This window comes from Marmota marmota, unplaced genomic scaffold (assembly GCF_001458135.2).
Source record: "Marmota marmota marmota unplaced genomic scaffold, marMar, whole genome shotgun sequence".
Classification (NCBI taxonomy): domain Eukaryota; kingdom Metazoa; phylum Chordata; class Mammalia; order Rodentia; family Sciuridae; genus Marmota; species Marmota marmota.
The window spans coordinates 4342189-4358767 of NW_026000022.1; the positions used below are offsets into that span (position 1 = coordinate 4342189).

The following is a 16579-nucleotide window of genomic DNA, read 5'->3' on the forward strand; positions in this document are numbered from 1 at the left end:
AGTCAGCTCAACCAAAATTCAGATTTCTGTGCAGAATGCAGTTGCAGAATGGAGTTGCTTTCATTTTTGCAAACCCCACAAAATATTGAAAAGGTAAACATATTTCTCTTTGGTTTTTATCATGGGACGAGAGTATATTTTCCATATAGATCCTGAATGAAATGAACCCAACTGAAAATACTGAATGTATGAACTTCGAAGCAAGGAAAAACAACCTGAGTGTGTGTATCTCTCAGTGTGACTGCATTCCTGTGACTTTGTCAGAGTTTGGTAATGTTAACGTCAAATGGCAATCACAGTAGGAAAATAAAAATACTATGTAATCACATTGTTGAAATGTTGGAAGGGGAATGGGTGGGGAGTTTGTGTGGTTTTTAAAACAGGAAGTTCTACCATGAACTGTGTCATTTCTAAAGCGAGGGAAGTCCCTATAAACTATAAGAAAGCCTGCACAATAGCAATTTGATGTTTTTAACACATTTATAGTTCATCATAGTAAACACACGACTTTTTGCCAACTCCTGCAGTATTCTTTGAATGTAAAGTTACTAAATATACTCCAAGGCTGGCTGCTCTGAGTTTTTATAAGGCCAAAGAAAAACTCCTCTTTAGTTTTGTGAAAGAATTGGTTGCATGTCAGGATGATTTCAAAATTTAAAATGCAGGCTTTCAACCCTTTTTTTTTTTTTTTTTTGAACCCAGGGGTGCTTTACCACTTAGCCACATCCCCAGCCCTCTTTATGTTTTATTTTGAGACAGGGTCTCGCTAAATTGCTTAGAGCCTCCCTGAGTTGCTGAGGCTGGCTTTGAACTTGGGATCCTCCTGCCTCAGGCTCCCAAGGCACTAGGATCACAGGTGTGTGCCACCATGCCTGGCTAGGTTTTCAACTTCTAAAAAACTCATCTCAAATTGTAACGGGGAAAGGTAACAAAGAAATGTTGCTTACCAACATTACTGGAAAGCAAGCATGGTTTGAAAAATGCCAAAAGGAATCACATGGAGAAACTCTCAAGGTCATAGGAAAAGCTCAGAGTGACTCTCTGATTTAGGGTGTTGTTGTCTCCCTCAGCTCAGAATGAAACCGGCTCAGATTAGACTCCAGTCAAGAAGTTTGTGTCTGGAGAGACAGACAGCCTGTGTAAATGCTTGTGGCAGAGAAGGCTGCTGAGCAGGTGATGTCCCCAGGAATGGTCCCAGTGTGCTCTGGTTACAGGATCCTTGTCCCTGCTGGGGAGGGGAGAAGGCTTGAATGGCCAGTATCTTCTAGGCAGGGATCCCTACCTTAGAAGCTGCAATGAAGCCTCCCAGAGCTGAAGGACTCCCCCATTCTGTGATAAAGCAATTCTCTGGGAAGATGGAAGAAAGTGAAAATGAATCAAAATTACATCATTTAAAGAAAATGTGGTATATATACACAATGGAATATTACTCAGCAATTAAAGAGAATAAAATCATGGCATTTGCAGGTAAATGGATGGAGTTGGAGAAGATAATGCTAAGTGAAGTCAGCCAATCCCAAAAAACCAATTGCTGAATGTTTTCTCTGATAAAAGGAGGCTGATTCATAGTGGGGTTGGGAGGGAGAGCATGGAAAGATTAGATGAACTGTAGATAGGGCAGAGGGGTGGGCAGGGGAGGTTGAGGGAAGAGGAGGTTGAGGCAAGGGGTGTAAAAAGATGGTGGAATGAGATGGACATCATTACCCTAAGTACATGTATGAAGACATGAATGGTGTGACTATACTTTGTATACAACCAGAGATATGAGAAATTGTGCTCTATAAGTGTCGTATGAATTGTAGTGCATTCTGCTGTCATATATAACAAATTAGAATAAAAAATTAAAAAAAATAAATTACATCATTATCACAGGGCACGGTGGCACAAAAAACAAAAGGCTGGGGATGTGGCTCAGTGGTCAAGTGCCCCTGAGATTAATCCCTGGTACCAAAAAAATTAAAAATAATTACATCATTATTTTTGTTTTTGGTACCAGTGATTGAATTCAGGAGCACTTGACCACTGAGCCACATCCCCAGCCCTTTTTTTGTATTTTATTTAGAGACAGGGTCTCACTGAGTGGCTTAGCGCCTCGCTTTTTGCTAAGACAAGCTTTGAACTCATGATCCTCCAGCCTCAGCCTCTGGAGCCATTGGGATTACAGGCGTGTGCCACCCTGCCCGGCTACATCATTATCTTAACCAAATGGTCAAAAAGAGGAGATTGCCTCATATCTTGTGTTTACATGGAAAGCTAGCATTTAAAAAAATGTTTATTTGTGAAAGTTGGCATTTTGATGATGAAAATTTGCAATTGCAAATTTCCTGCTATCAAAAAAGAAGCCGGTTAAAAGGGGTGGAAATGTTGGCACAGTGTGGTGGTAAAGACTATGACCCTGGGGCAAAACTGCCTGGGCTTGAATTCTAGTTCCTCTACTTGATGGCTGTGTGAGATGGTCAATTCTCTCTGTGCCTTGGTATCTTCCTTGGAAGAATGGGCGGGGGGAAGTAATGTGAGTCTTGTGTGCCCTAAGTGAGTAAATACTTTGAAAGTCTATGGAAGAGGTCCCTTGAAGAGCCCAAGGGTCTCTGTGCAGTCCGACCAACACGTATCTCTATGTTGGTCACTGGCTGGCTGAGCTGGTGGGACCTCTCAAAAGAGTCTATCTTGGGAGCCAAGCACCCACACCACACAATTCCTCTTTGCCTTTGGCTACTGTGACCTATAGATTCCTGACTTTCTTTCTCTACTCTTCTGATTCTGTGTTGAGCTCATTCCACCAGGATCCCTGCCCAGTTCTTCCCTTGGGGATCTCCTCTTGGGCCGCCCCATGCTCCCATCTGTCTCATCCATGTCCACGGGGCAGTACCACACAGGGGTACACAACATTCCTCCTGCAGCCCACACCTCTGCTGAGCCCAACCCGGGTTTTGTCTGCACGCTTGGCAGGTTGTCTTACCTGCCTCAGATGCACCCCAGCCCAGCAAGTGGAAAGCCTGAGCTATATTCTTGTGTCCACCTGGGGCCCTCTCTGGTTGTGATTGGCCCAGCCATCCATGAGGACCTGGATCGCACCTTCACTGTTGTCCTCTTCCCTACCCAGTTTACCCACAGACTGTTGGCTGTACTCCAGTATTTCCTAAACAAACCTGTTCATTGCTCTCCCGCCTCACTCAGTGGCCCTTGGCCGGTTCTCTGGCCCAGCTGTGACCTTATAACTTATCTACCTGTACAATCAACATAAAATGTGGCCAGGAGAATGGTTAACAAGCACTGGCAAATTAATCAGGTCGTTTGTAGATAATAAGTACAACAAAGAAAAACACACCAGGGTAATCAGTGAGAGAGTGACAGCCAGGGGGCTGGGGGACGGCCCTCCCTGCAGAGGAGACATTTGAGGAAGAGGATTTCAGGTCTGTCTGGAATGTGCAGATCCTGCAATGGGAACAAGCTTGAAGGGTTCAAGAGGTGGAGTGGTTACAGGCTGGAGATAAGAGGATGAGTAGGTCACAAGGAGGTGAAGGTCACAGAGGCCTGCTCCTGTGTAGTTCTGGAGGCCTCAAGGGGGGTTCAAATTTAACTCAAAATGCAATGGAAAAGCATCAGTGGCTTTCAAGCAGAGGAGTGACATGTTTTGATTACTAACGTTTACAAGAAATAATGGCTTTGTATCTTGATTCAAAATATATCTACTGAGAATTTACAATGCCATGCAAGCCGCCATGATATCTGCCTTAACACAAGCTCAGAACGAGGGAGTTGGTGAATCATGGACTGAAACCTCCAAAACCCATGAGCCAAAACAACCCTTTTCTCTTTATAAGTTGATCATCTCGGGTATTTTGTTACAGTGATGGAAAGCTAATGCAATGTTTGTTCACAAAATAAATGGATGATGACTCCTGAAATCTGGTTTGTTAGTCTCCATAACTAAGGATGACTTCCAAAGCCAACTGGCCAGTGATTGTGTGGCCATCCGTGCAGACCCACAGACCAGAAATCCAGGGCATCTTGACTTTTCTGTTTCCTGAGTGTCATGTCACCAAATCCTGTTCATTCTAGCACCTAGCCATCTCTCAAGTCTGTTCACCTGGCATTCTCAGACTGGAAATAACGAGACGAACCTCCCACACTGTGACTGAGTGGCCACTGCTTGTGTCCTCTAAATCCAGGATCAGGCTGTGCAGAACTTGACCGGCATCCACACTTGTCTGAGTCAGGAGCTCAAGTTCATTCTTCTGGAAGGTGTGGCCTGATGAGCACGGCCATGCAGCCTGGACCTTGGACTGTGACTCTTCACACATCAGCCAGTCATTGAATACTCCAGGCTTGCTATAGCTCTTTGGTGATAGGTCTGATGACAGTCCCCTTATCTCTTTAACATTGGGATGAAGTAAGTTGTATTGGACCAGAAAACATCATGCATGAGGAAGTGTGAAGTATTACTAGGACTGGGGATGGGATTCCAACAGGCAGAGGAGCTGCAGGCTCCTACTGAAGTGGAGAGACCAGCTGAGCTGGGGTGGTTTTTTTCTTTTCTGCTCCAGTATTCTCGATCTTTCCCTGTTTCCTGCAGCCTCTTATGGGGTTGGGGCTGCCTCCCTCCCCAGGCGCTGCAGCTGCAGCCACAGAGCTTAAGTTCCTGGAACTCAAAGCTTCATTGTGTGACCTGTCATCTATTCCCAAGGATAATATTGTCCTTTGTCTTCTGTCCACACTTATTATCCCCACCTGCAGTGACTGTCTTAGGGCACCCACATCCTGAGACCCCAGGCCCCACTTTGCTAACCCAGACAAGTGGTGGAGCGCCTCGGCGGATGGGTTTATCTGGGCAGGCAAGGATATTCCAGGACAGAGCCTTCCCCTTGGTAACCAGAGTCTGATACACATGGAACGGAGCCAGGCAGAAGACAGAGGTGGACAGCTCTGTGCACAGCTCTGTCTGCCTTTGATCTTGCCCCCCACGGTCCTCAGAGCACCCTGTTCTCTCCCCCACTCATTCTCCTGCTCTGTCCCATGTCACTTACTTTTCATTTGGATTTTCCAAAGGAATAATCTGTCGATATTCTGACTTTCCTCTGACTCCTCACGTTCTAAACCACTGAAGCATTTGAGCCCTCAGTTCCATGTTATATAGTTCATGGCTAAAGCATAGCACTTGGTGGCCGAGAGGGGTACAACTTTTGATCCGTGTTCCCAATACTTTTGGCCCTGCTAGGGTATGACAATCACCCCGTTTCACAGACGAGAAGGAGAACTAACGGAAAACCCCAGCAGGCAGCATCCCCGTGGGGGCCCAAGGAGGAGAATACTTTTTGCAGGGAAAAATTAAGCTGGTGATTTTTGTTTATGAAGAATCTTGGCTTTTTGCCCTCGTTTTGAACCCACAGCCCGTTGAAGGATAATTTGCATCCTGGGTGGGATGGATTTCCTCCAGGTCAGTTTCTTCCAATACCATGTCACCTCTCTGCTCCTGCTTTCTTCAACTTCCCCAGGCAAGGCCTGTTCCTTGTTCAAGTGCTGTTGGGCTGTGCCCTGCTTCAATAAAATAAGTTACCTTATTATCTCTGATCCAAATTCCCTGTGGTCAGCTGCTCACATCTCCAAGATAATGCAAACAATACTAACTTCTGTTCTCAGTTGCTGATCTTTTAAAAAAAAAAAAAAAACACTTTTTTTTTTTCCCCCATGAAAACATGAGTCAGTTTTCACAGGTGGAGAGCTGTGGCTTTTGCATGTAAGATCTGCATCTGTTGGCAGAAGAACAAGATGACAAAGCCATCCAGACCTAAAGAGCTGATGCTGTTTCAAACAGCTTCATAATGCATTCACGCAAATTAGCAACCCTGGGCCCCAGGACATTGGAACCAATGTACAACACTCAAGCAGCTGGCTCTTTATAACAGCTTCACGCTGGAAGCTGACCAAATGTCTATCAGCCGGAGAATGGATAAATAAATTGTGGGATATTCACCCCATGGAATACCAGCCAACAGAGAGAATCAACCGTCTATAAGTACACACAACAATATAGACGAATCTCGAAGACATAACATTGCATGGAAAAGCCAGACACAATGTACTCTGTGATTTCACTTATACAAATAGGATATTGGTTATCCCAGGAGATGGGCAGTGACTGGAAGGTAGAGTGAGGACCTTTTAGGATGCTGGTTATGTCCTGGTTAAACGGGTAGATTCAGTCTGTGAAAATTCATTCAGCTGGGCACCTGTGATGTGTGCGTTTTTTTTTTTTGTTTGTTTTGTTTTTTGTTGTTTTTTTTTTTTTTTTTTGGTTTGCATGTTATCTTCAATGAAATCAAAACAAAGCAAAACTCATGGATTTGGCTTTGTCCAGGTGCATTCTGACCAGGTGTGTTGTTTTAGCTGTAGTCAGCCTGAAAAATGAGCCATCCTTTCTTTCATAATAAAGTGACCCATGGGGGAAATAGTAGGCAGCTACCCAGGATTTCTTTTATCTTGTTTTAAATTTTTTTCTAAAATATTAGACTCATTTAGAAATCATGGCTTAATCACACTGTAAGTATCCTGTGAATATTTCACAACAGTTGTTTTCTTTAATTGAACGAAGGAAGGCAAAGGAACATTCTTTCTATTTGCCTTTTTGCTGGCATAAGATCTTAAGTTCCTGTGACTAAATCTTGAATTTAAAATTTTCATTTTTTCTTTTTTTGGCTGGGGAAAATGAGAGGAAAAAGAGATGGTGATCATCAATAGAGTCTCCTTGCAAATAATCATAATAATACCTTATGAAACATGTTATTTCTTTTTTAAAAATAGAAAAGCTATCTCTCAGACACCTCTAGGAGTAGCTTATTGGCAGTAGTTTTGAGGAAGAACAAATCCTAAGGAGACACAAAAACCTGCATACCCCGCTAACTTTAACACTATTACGTTACACTTCTGAAATGCTATTTCATTATTCTTAGATAGTGTTGTAATACATTTTGGGTGACTGAACAAGAAAGTCAAACCCTTCATCTTGTGGTTTTAAAACATTCAATTTTCTGGGAAGGGTGTGGGGAGGAGGATGGAGAGAAGATGGTTAATAGGTACAAGAATGCAATTGGATAGGAGAAAATGTTTTATAGCACAGTAAGCTAACTATGGCTGACAACAATTAATTTGTACATTTCAAAATAGCTAGTGGAGAGGATTTTGAATATTCTCAATACAAAGAAATGATAAATGTTTGAGATGATGGATAAGCTAATTACCCTGATTTGATTATTGCACGTTATATACATGTATTGAAATACACTGTACTCCATAAATATGTAAAACTACAGATCAACTAAAAATAAAAAATACCTAAGAAATAAAATGAAATATGCAGTTTTATTTAAATATAACTTTTTTGAAGATATGTAGGATGAGTCATTGCAATGGGTGGTAACACAATGGAATTTGCATTTCAATTTAGCTCTAGTGTTGATGTTATTTTATTTAATTGATATGTCCTAATATCCAACCTGACTCAAAGTCATAGTAATGTTCTGCAATTCTTTAAAATACTTTCTCTTCAAAACTTACCCTTGAAGCCTGGTGCATGGCATATGCCTATAATTGTAGTTACCGGGGAGGCTGAGGCAGGAGAATCTCAAGTTTGAGGCCAGCATGGACAACTTAGTGAGACCCTGTCTTAAAATAAAATTTAAAAAGGGCTGGTGATGTAGCTCAATAGTAGAGCTTAAAGTATGCTCAAAGCCCTGGTTTCAACCCTCAGTACTACAAACAGACAATCAAAAACCCACCCTTGAAGGCTGGGACACAGCTCACCTTTATAGGAGGGCAGTTTCAATGGGTCTTGCAGGAGCTGAGCTCAGTTTGCATTTCATTTGTTGCATTCAAGTCTGCAGGGTAGCAGGTCTGTTTCAACCTGCCTTTAAAATAAACTGTCTCTGGTGTGATATTAACTTTTCAGAACGTACTCCTGTCAGAGCCAACACAGGTCTTTGCCTTTGTCAAGTTCTCCTGCCAATGTCAGGCTTTCAGAAATAGATATCTGATAAAGGTGGCTGTTCCTCATTTACTGTAAAACTTTCTGCCTCAGGGAGACTTCCAGGACTGTCACCAACCTGAAGTCTTCTTAGGCAGTGTCTCCCTTATCCAAAGTGCTTAAGACCAGAAGCCTTTTGGATTTTGGATTTTAGAATATCTGCCTCTGCATAATGAGATATAATGAGATATCCTAGAGGCAGAAGCCAAGTCTAAACACAGAATTCATTTGTTTTGTAAACACACATAGAACCTGAAGGTAATTTTACACAATATTTTCAGTGTACCTGCATTTTGACTATAACCTGTCCCAGTGAGGTGAGATGTGGAATTTTCCACTTGTGGCATTATGCTAGCCATCAAGAAGTTTCAGATTTTGGAGCTTTTCGATTTGGGGGTTAGAGATGTTCATATTAGCATCAGGCACAGAGGGAAAGAGAAGCAGGGAAAATAAATAAAAATAAAAATAAATATACCTGAACTTCATAGAGCAACAGCCTAGGCAAGGTTGGTTTTGTGCAGAGATACGGCCTGGCTCTTTTTTAATCTTTTCTAACAAGCAACACACACTTGTGCCCAAACTCCAGGAGGCCCCCCATGGCATCCATGTCTTATTTCAAGAATTATTTCTTCAAATGGAAATGGAAATTCCTAGGTGAAACTCAATGCCTTGACAGATGCTTCCTGACAGCTTTGGAGGAAACAGCAAGTAGTATCCATGAAAGATGGTCCTATAGGTTACGCTGGCTGTATGGACGCTGGGGATGGCTTATGGGGGGCTCTGACTGTGTGTATCGGGAGCATACCCAGGAGAGTCCCATGCCATACCCAGGGGGCCTGAGGTCACTCTAGTCTAAGCAACATATGGACTGGAATTGGAGAGGTCAGTAATAATGCTGGCTTTGTTGTTGTCATCGCTGTTTTTAATGCATGGCTACAACATTTGCTCTTGACATCTCAAGTGGGTAGGGGATGAGAATCTGGGATTCTCTCCCAGCCACTCTGGGCTCCCCTTGAGGAATACCCTTCACATCTCATTAGACCTGCCTGTGCCATCTGGATCCTGTCAACCTTGATCCCGAGTGTGCAGGAGGGGGTAGGTGAGCAGAGGGAGCTGTAGGACGCTGCTCCTGGCAAAACAGCAGGGCTGTCTGTGTCCCAGGAGCAGAGGGCTTAGGATCTTGGCCTGGAACTGCAGCTGGCCTGCATTCAAGTCACAGTTCTGCTATTTGCTGTGTCATTTTTGGCAAGTTACTCCACCTCTCTGCACCCCGGTTTCCTTGCTCACTCAAAGGACTCGTCAAAACTTATTTTGAAGAGTGGCCGTGAGGATTAAATGGGCCAAGACATGCAAACACTTAGCCTGGGACTGGAATATAGTAAGCCTTCAGGAAATGTCAACTTAAATGAATAAATAAATACAAATTCTTCTACACTGCCCGAGTGGTCTGTGGATACTTCTTTACTCCTTTAGTGTTTTCTAACATGGAAACAAGTAATTTGTGAATCATCTGATGTTGGGAGGAGTCTTTGGTTTTAGTTTGCTTCCAACTCACCTCACTTAAAACCTTTGTTTTCTGCAGTGCTGGTGAATGGCCGCTGATCCCCGCTAGGACTTATCTCAAAAGGGAGAGCTTTCCACAACCTCCCCCGCCCCCGCCCCAAGCAACGCTTCTTGTTGCTCTCTGTTCTGGAAGGATTTTCCTTGCACTGAGCTGATCTCTGCCTCTCTTATAACTTCTCCAGGTAATTTCAAGTTTCCTCTTCTTGCTTCCTAACGTGATAGCTTTCTGCATCTTTGAAACATCACCGTACCACCTTTTTTTGTTGTTGTTGTTTTTAATTTGTCCCATTTGAGCACTTTTTATAAGACTACCTCATGCAGTAGTTGATGCAGGTTTCATAGGTTTACCTTTTTTCTTATTGACACCTATCTGGGGAATCAACCCTCTGTTTTCTCAGTAGCTTGGATGGGGCCAGTCAACACCATCCCACTTCTCAGTCCCAAAGGTGGGCACAAGGTCCAGAGTATTCTACCACCCTGAATATGATGATTTGTCTAGGAATTGGCAGGCAACTCAAGCTGGACCACACAGGGGGTTGCCAGAGAATGTTGCTGTAATTCAAGGGAAAGAGAGAAGTTCTTTTCTCTGCAACCTACGTCTCCATAGTTGATCAATTTATGGTCATCTTTGTCACAGGTCTGGAGTTAGAGAAAGATTCATGATAACATAATCTGAAGAACAGGACATGCTCTGGGCTTCCCACTTACAGATTTGATCCACGTGCTCTCTCTTGCTTAAGCTGGTTCAAGCTGGTTTTTCTATCACCTGCAACCAAAGATATCCTGATGTATCCAGATAAGGAGTTCCCGCAACAGGACTCAAGGGACTGGCTATCTGTTCCCTCCAGGCCCAGGTGGCCCTCTTATGGATACCCAGTGCTTGGTCATTGTTAGCACATAGAAAGGCTGTTTCTCCTCAGCACACCTTGAAACTCAGAGACAGGGGAGGGAGCTGCACGTTTCCCCCAAACTACCTAAATAAAGTTGTCAGGGTCAGGGTGTCTTTTCCACCAAATAGGAAATGTGAAGCATAAGCACAATCCAGAAACTGTTTGCTTACCAGGCCAGTGTCAGGGAAACAGAAGTCAGGGGAGAGAGCTGTGTTATGGAGAAAGAGGCATCAAAAGTTGCAGAGAAAGCAAGAGAATCCCACTGTGTCAGGGAGAGGTGGACCAGGAATTGTGTCTCCTTCCAACTCTGGCCCATAGCTTCCCTGCTAAACTGAAACCCACAAGATATGTTCAGAGGAGAGACCTTGTTTTCTTTCTTAAAAAAAAAAAAAAAATTTTTTTTTAGTTGTAGATGGACCAAATACCTTTATTTATTTTTACGTGGTGCTGAGGATAGAACCCAGTGTCTCACACGTGCAAGGCGCGCGCTCTACCACTGAGCCACAACCCCAGCCCCAGAGACCTTGTTTCTTAATTTTTATTTACAAAAGGATCTTTCTTCCCTAACCCCCAAATTATGGAGTGATTAGGGAAGTATAGAGTTACTTTAGAGAGTGAGAGAATTTTTAGTATTTATTTTTTTAGTTCTCGGCAGTCACAACATCTTTGTTTTTGTACGTGGTGCTGAGGATCGAGCCCGGGCGGCATGCATGCCAGGCGAGCGCGCTACCACTTGAGCCACATCCCCAGCCCCTAGAGTTACTTTAGATTAGGAAGAGGGGAGTGAAGGGTGGGAGGGAGTATGGAGGTAGGAAGGATAGGAGAATGAATCAGACATTGTTATCCTATGTACATATATAACTCTACGGCCGGTGGGATTCTACATCATGTAAAACTGGAAGAATGAGAAATTATACTCGATTGTATATGATGTATCAAAGTACATTCTGCTGTCATGTATAACTAATTAAAACAAATAAAAAAATTTTAAAAATTATGGAGTGAAAATGATATCCAAGTTTCTGCAAGAGTCCAAGGATCAAATATCCACTGCAGTGTTTAGTTTGCTGGGGCTGCCATAGTGAAGTATCAGAGACTGAATGGCTTCAATAACAAAAGTTTATTTTCTCAGTCCTGGAGTCTCGATATCAAGACCAAGGTGTGATGAGGGCTGCCTTCCTCGGAGGCCTCTTCCTTGGCTTGTAGGTGGCTGCCTTCTCTCTGTCTTCCTGTGATCTTCCCTGTGTGCCAGTGGCCTAGCCTCTTCTTAAAAGGACACCAGACATATTGGCTTAGGACTTTACCCTAAAGACTATATTGAATCTTAATTCTTCCTTCAAAAACCTTATCTCCAAATACAATCACATTCTGAAATACTGTGGGTTGGGACTTCAACTTCAATTGGAATTTTGGAGGGACCAATTCAGCCCCTCACACTTAGCAACTATATGTTTTTAGCCACTGTAGCCAACTACCAATTGGACAATGTTTAGGCAATTTGGAAAGCTCAGTAGCTTCCATTTTTCTGAGGAACAGGATAAACAGGTCTTCTTTATCAATCGTGTACTACATCACTGTTTCCACAGAGCAGATAAAAGTCAAAGAAGTCAAGGAGCACTTGGCCGCAGAGGCAGCCTCAGTCATTTGCTGAGAGGAACCGAATTGTCCTAAGGCAGCCTAGGCTTACCTCTGCTCAGAACCCAGTGGAAGCCTAGATCTCACCCTTTTCCAGCGTGGCACTTGTGCACCTTGGGGACCAGGGACGGAAGAAGGGCCCTGGTTAGAGATAAGAGGTTCACATGGCCCACTCTTCCTTAATAAAAGTCTCTCTGGGAGCTTGTTGATTGAGTTCAGCTGTAGGCACATTCATTTTAACAAGGAAAGAAAGGGCTCAGCTCCTGTCTTAGATCTTTTGCAACAATGTGCAGATTTAGCAAATTGCCCATATTAAAAAAAATAATTAAATGATATACGACGATGGTGTACATTACATATAACCCAACAGATTATTTTTACTTGGAAAACTACAGTTGAAAATAGGATTAGAGGGCAATTAAACATTTAAAGTACGCCATTGAAGATGCCCACTTAAAGGAACTAATATTGCATCTTTATTTTTAAAGTCAACTAACTGCTGCTATTTTGTTGATTAAAGACCTTCTGATTTTCATGTTAAAACAGCACAGCCCAGAGGACCAGGAAAAGCCGAAAGAACCAAAATGTGTTGGATCAAAGATGGCCCTCTCCTGTCTTTCTCGCTTTTCTTCATTCAACAACATCACGGAGATCTTTGTTCTGTCCTTCTGATACCGGAAGCTCAGGCCCACCTTGGGGACTTTGTGCCTGCTGTATCTTTGCTGGGGATCCTGTCTCCTAACCTGTTCCAGGGACTCATCTTCATCATTCTGGTCTCAACTCAGATGCCAAACATCCTTAGGGAGACTTCCCCCATTCCCCACTTCAATCCCAACTGTCGTCTCTGTCCCAGGGATTCTCCTAGTATGCTGCCCAGAGCAGCAGCATCTGCCTCACCTGGACATTCGTTAGAAATGCAAATTCCCTGGCCCCACTCCATTCCTACTGAACCAGGAACTCTGGGGATGGGGCCCAGGCATCTCTGACTCAACAAGTCCCCCAAGTGATCTCATTCACATTCAAGTTGAGGACCACTGTTCTGTTCCATTCCTCGAAATATTTTCTCCCTGGCTGTTATCATTCTCCAAAATTATCTGATACTTGCTCATCTCTTGCTGCTTTTCCCATATTAGAATCAAAGTCTTATAATGAGGATGGAAATTTCTTTGACCTCGATCTTTGCTATAGGTTCTGAACTGTGCCTGGCACAGAGAGAGGACTCAATAAAAACTGGCTGAATACTTGAATGAATGACAGATGGGAATACAATTGAGTGGAAAGCTCTGGAGTTAGACAGTCTGTGGAGCCACAGCTCTGCCCCTGACTGTGAACAAGTTATTTAATCCTCCTCAGATTATTTCTCCCTCTATAAGATGGGGGGTAGAAATGGAATCTATATCAAGGCATTTATTAAGCACTGCCTGGATTATCTAATTTGCAAATTAGATAATTTTTGTTGATTAATTTGCAAATTAGATAATCCAAGCAGTGCTTAATAAATGCCTGCTACTATTTTAGCCAGTTCCCCTTTTCCTTCAGTTAATCAGGGCAAAGAAGGCTCCCTGAGGGAGAAGAGATCCCAGGAGGAGTGTGGAGGGAGGAGAGAGAAAAGGTGTATCTAGGTGCAAAAGGACATCATTTGCAGGCAAATAATGCAAGAGCTCAGGCAGGTGAAACCTTCTTGGGAGTCCCAGGAGCAATGGCTGTGAAGAGACAAAGAGTATTTGGTAAATGAAACCTGATGAACTTGGTGAGAGAACCTGCTCAGGAAGCCTGTAGCTCCAAGGATCAGAAATTGGAGCCAGAGGGTAAGAGGAAGGATCTGGAAAGTTCTGGAGGACCCGCTACACATTGTCATTGTCCCTCGTGTGAGTTTGTCCACTTCCAAAGAGGCACTAGGTTGTGCGCTTTCCTTAGATCATCTGCTGTTTAGAGAAGCAGAGATGTGTCCTCGGCTCCCCCTGTTAGTGTGCGATCTCACTTAAAAAGAGAGGCTCGGCTCAGGGCTGACTTCATTTGAAGATGCTTTTAAAACTGTTATTCTCCATGGCAACTAAAGGAAGAGATAAGTGAAAAGCTTTGCCCAAATCCCCAGGTTTCTCCATATCTTCAAATTTATCTCAATTACTGAAGGAAAATGGCATGACATCAACAGCAATCTGCTTTTCTTTCTAAATTCCACGTCCTGATGCAGTATGTTTTAGCAAACACTGTGGCAATGCGTCCTAATTTAATAAAATTCCACAGACCACAAAAATATGAACACCCAAAGGGAGACTTTAGGCACCAACTACTTACACTATTAAAGATTTCTTTCTCTATCTCCACAAACCCCGCAAAAAGATTTGAAGTGGTATGCCTTTAAATACTTAGGTTTCTTTGACCTGTATATTTAAAATGTATTGTACAGAAACTCAAATTAGGCAGACTTATTGGGAATAGTTGCATACAGAGGGAGTTCTGACAGAGGCAGTCTTCATCCCAGTGTTGGTGGAAGGAGTCTGCATGTCCCCATGGCCACAGAAAGGGGGCCTCCCTCCTGCTGCTCCCTCCCTTCCTCTCCAATCCCAGCTCTCTCTGGGGATGGGGCTTTTGGTGATGAGTTCAATAAGCACCAGTTGGTCTCTGTCCAAACCCCAGCATCCTTGAATCTTAAATACCAGCCCTTGAGATTTATGCTAGGGACAGGTCTACTGACATGAAGTAAACTCTTCTCTGTTCATCTTGAAGTTTTGATGGATGCTGAATTGACTGTGTGGATTAATATCATAAGGGCTCAAAATGTTTTAGGATGCAGGTGGTCAGTTGTCCTGTGGACGATTCATGAAGGTAAACCTTGGGGTCAGGAGGCCAGAGAAAGACTGGATCCTGTCCCTTCTGCTCCAACCAGTCACCAACAAGGTTGGTGACAGTCAGCTCTACCTGCCTTCTGTAATTCCAGCTTCATGTCACACTCCTGCGCTTTCGGCTCTTTCTTGCCGTTAGGTATTCTTGGGTCAGGACTGGTGACCTTTCAAAGACCCATACCAATATTTTAGATCTGGAAAAAAAAAATGTGTTAGCTCCTACACACAAAAATAAAATGTTGAAATGGAAATAAATATTTAATTAGGAGTCTGCAAAATGTAACATGATATCGGTGAGTCAGCAGTCACTTGATTCAAGCCTTATACGGTTACATAAAAATACAACACCAATTTCAATAGTTAGAAAAAAATTATGTCATTAAAAAAACTCCAAATTGGAATCATAAAAATTATACAACAAAAATGTATATGTTCGTGAGATCAAAATATTCTATAATGGGTTTGCTATGAAATGGGTTGAGGCCTTCAACTATCTTAAAATGACCAAGACAGAGTTGAACGCTGCAGTCCTAGCTTTGAGCCTGACTTCACTACTTAGGAACTTTTCCATCTGAAGTAAATCAATAAAACTCATGGAGCAATGCTTTCTTATTTGCAAAATGAGTTTCAATGAGATCAAGGTCATTATGGTAATTTGTAGATGAAAAAAAATTGTCTATGAAATATTGATTTATTTCTATTTGTGAAGAATCTAAGGCAAATCTGCAGAAATAAAAGATTTTCTCATTTTTCCCTGAAGATCTTACTACTACACCTGATCCTCTATTAGTGATGGTTGCTAAGGGAGCAATGATGGGGACAAAGGGCCTCTCTCATGTACCCTTAAGTGTTCCTTGGGCCTTCTGAGGAAAAAGTGGAGTTTTTCTCTTTTAGGCACCAATTAAAAATGATATTTGTATGTTTCTTATGCTTCTAAAATTTATCTGGAAGGAAGGTAACAAAATGAACGAAGGCTGAGCAGGAGACTGCAGAATCCAGGTAGTGTAGGTTCAGCTCCTCCACCTACCAGTTTGTCTTGCAGAGACATCAGCAACCAAAAGCCAGTGGCGTTTATTTTGCAGCCCCTCTCCCTAGCGAAACCACATAGAAGTTCATCTTATCTCATCTCAATAAACACTCCTTTAGTGCTCCCTTTCTTGGCCAGACCTTGCACAGGGTAGGGCTTTTTGGGTCAGAACTGCTTGAAGCCTGGAAAGGGGCTTGCTTTTGGCTTGGGTGGGTATCCCATGGGCACCAGCTTGGATTCCAACTGGAACTAGATCAATGGCAATGATTCAGGCGTCCTGGTTGCAAAGAAAATGCAGTAAAATCTCCCCATGCCAATATTGATTTATTTAAAACAGAACCTAATTCAGAGCAGTTCCAACCCTGCAGTTAATTATTGTACCATATTGTCCAATAAAAAGTATTTTAAAATTCTAAATCTGGTTAAATTGGAATGTCCTTTTTTCCCCTCCCTCCCTGCAGAAGTATTCAAGTTTTCTGGATTTACTTAAGGAGCAGAACCTTTTGAGGGTTTCTGGGATTGCTCTTTGTATTGGGTGTTTGACGTTCTTGTCTCCTGCTCACTGGTGGTTCTCTCTGTAGCCTCTGCTTTGATGAGT

At 42.9% G+C, this 16579-nt stretch overlaps 1 long non-coding RNA gene across 1 annotated transcript; it reads right to left on the reverse strand.

The window, feature by feature from the left end:
• Positions 1 to 2089: 2089 nt before the first annotated feature.
• LOC125618913 lies at positions 2090 to 8156 on the reverse strand. The gene is made up of 3 exons (XR_007350292.1): positions 7801 to 8156; positions 7555 to 7658; positions 2090 to 5535 (listed from the first exon to the last, which is right to left on the reverse strand). It is a non-coding gene; the product is annotated as an uncharacterized LOC125618913 (long non-coding RNA).
• Positions 8157 to 16579: the final 8423 nt, after the last annotated feature.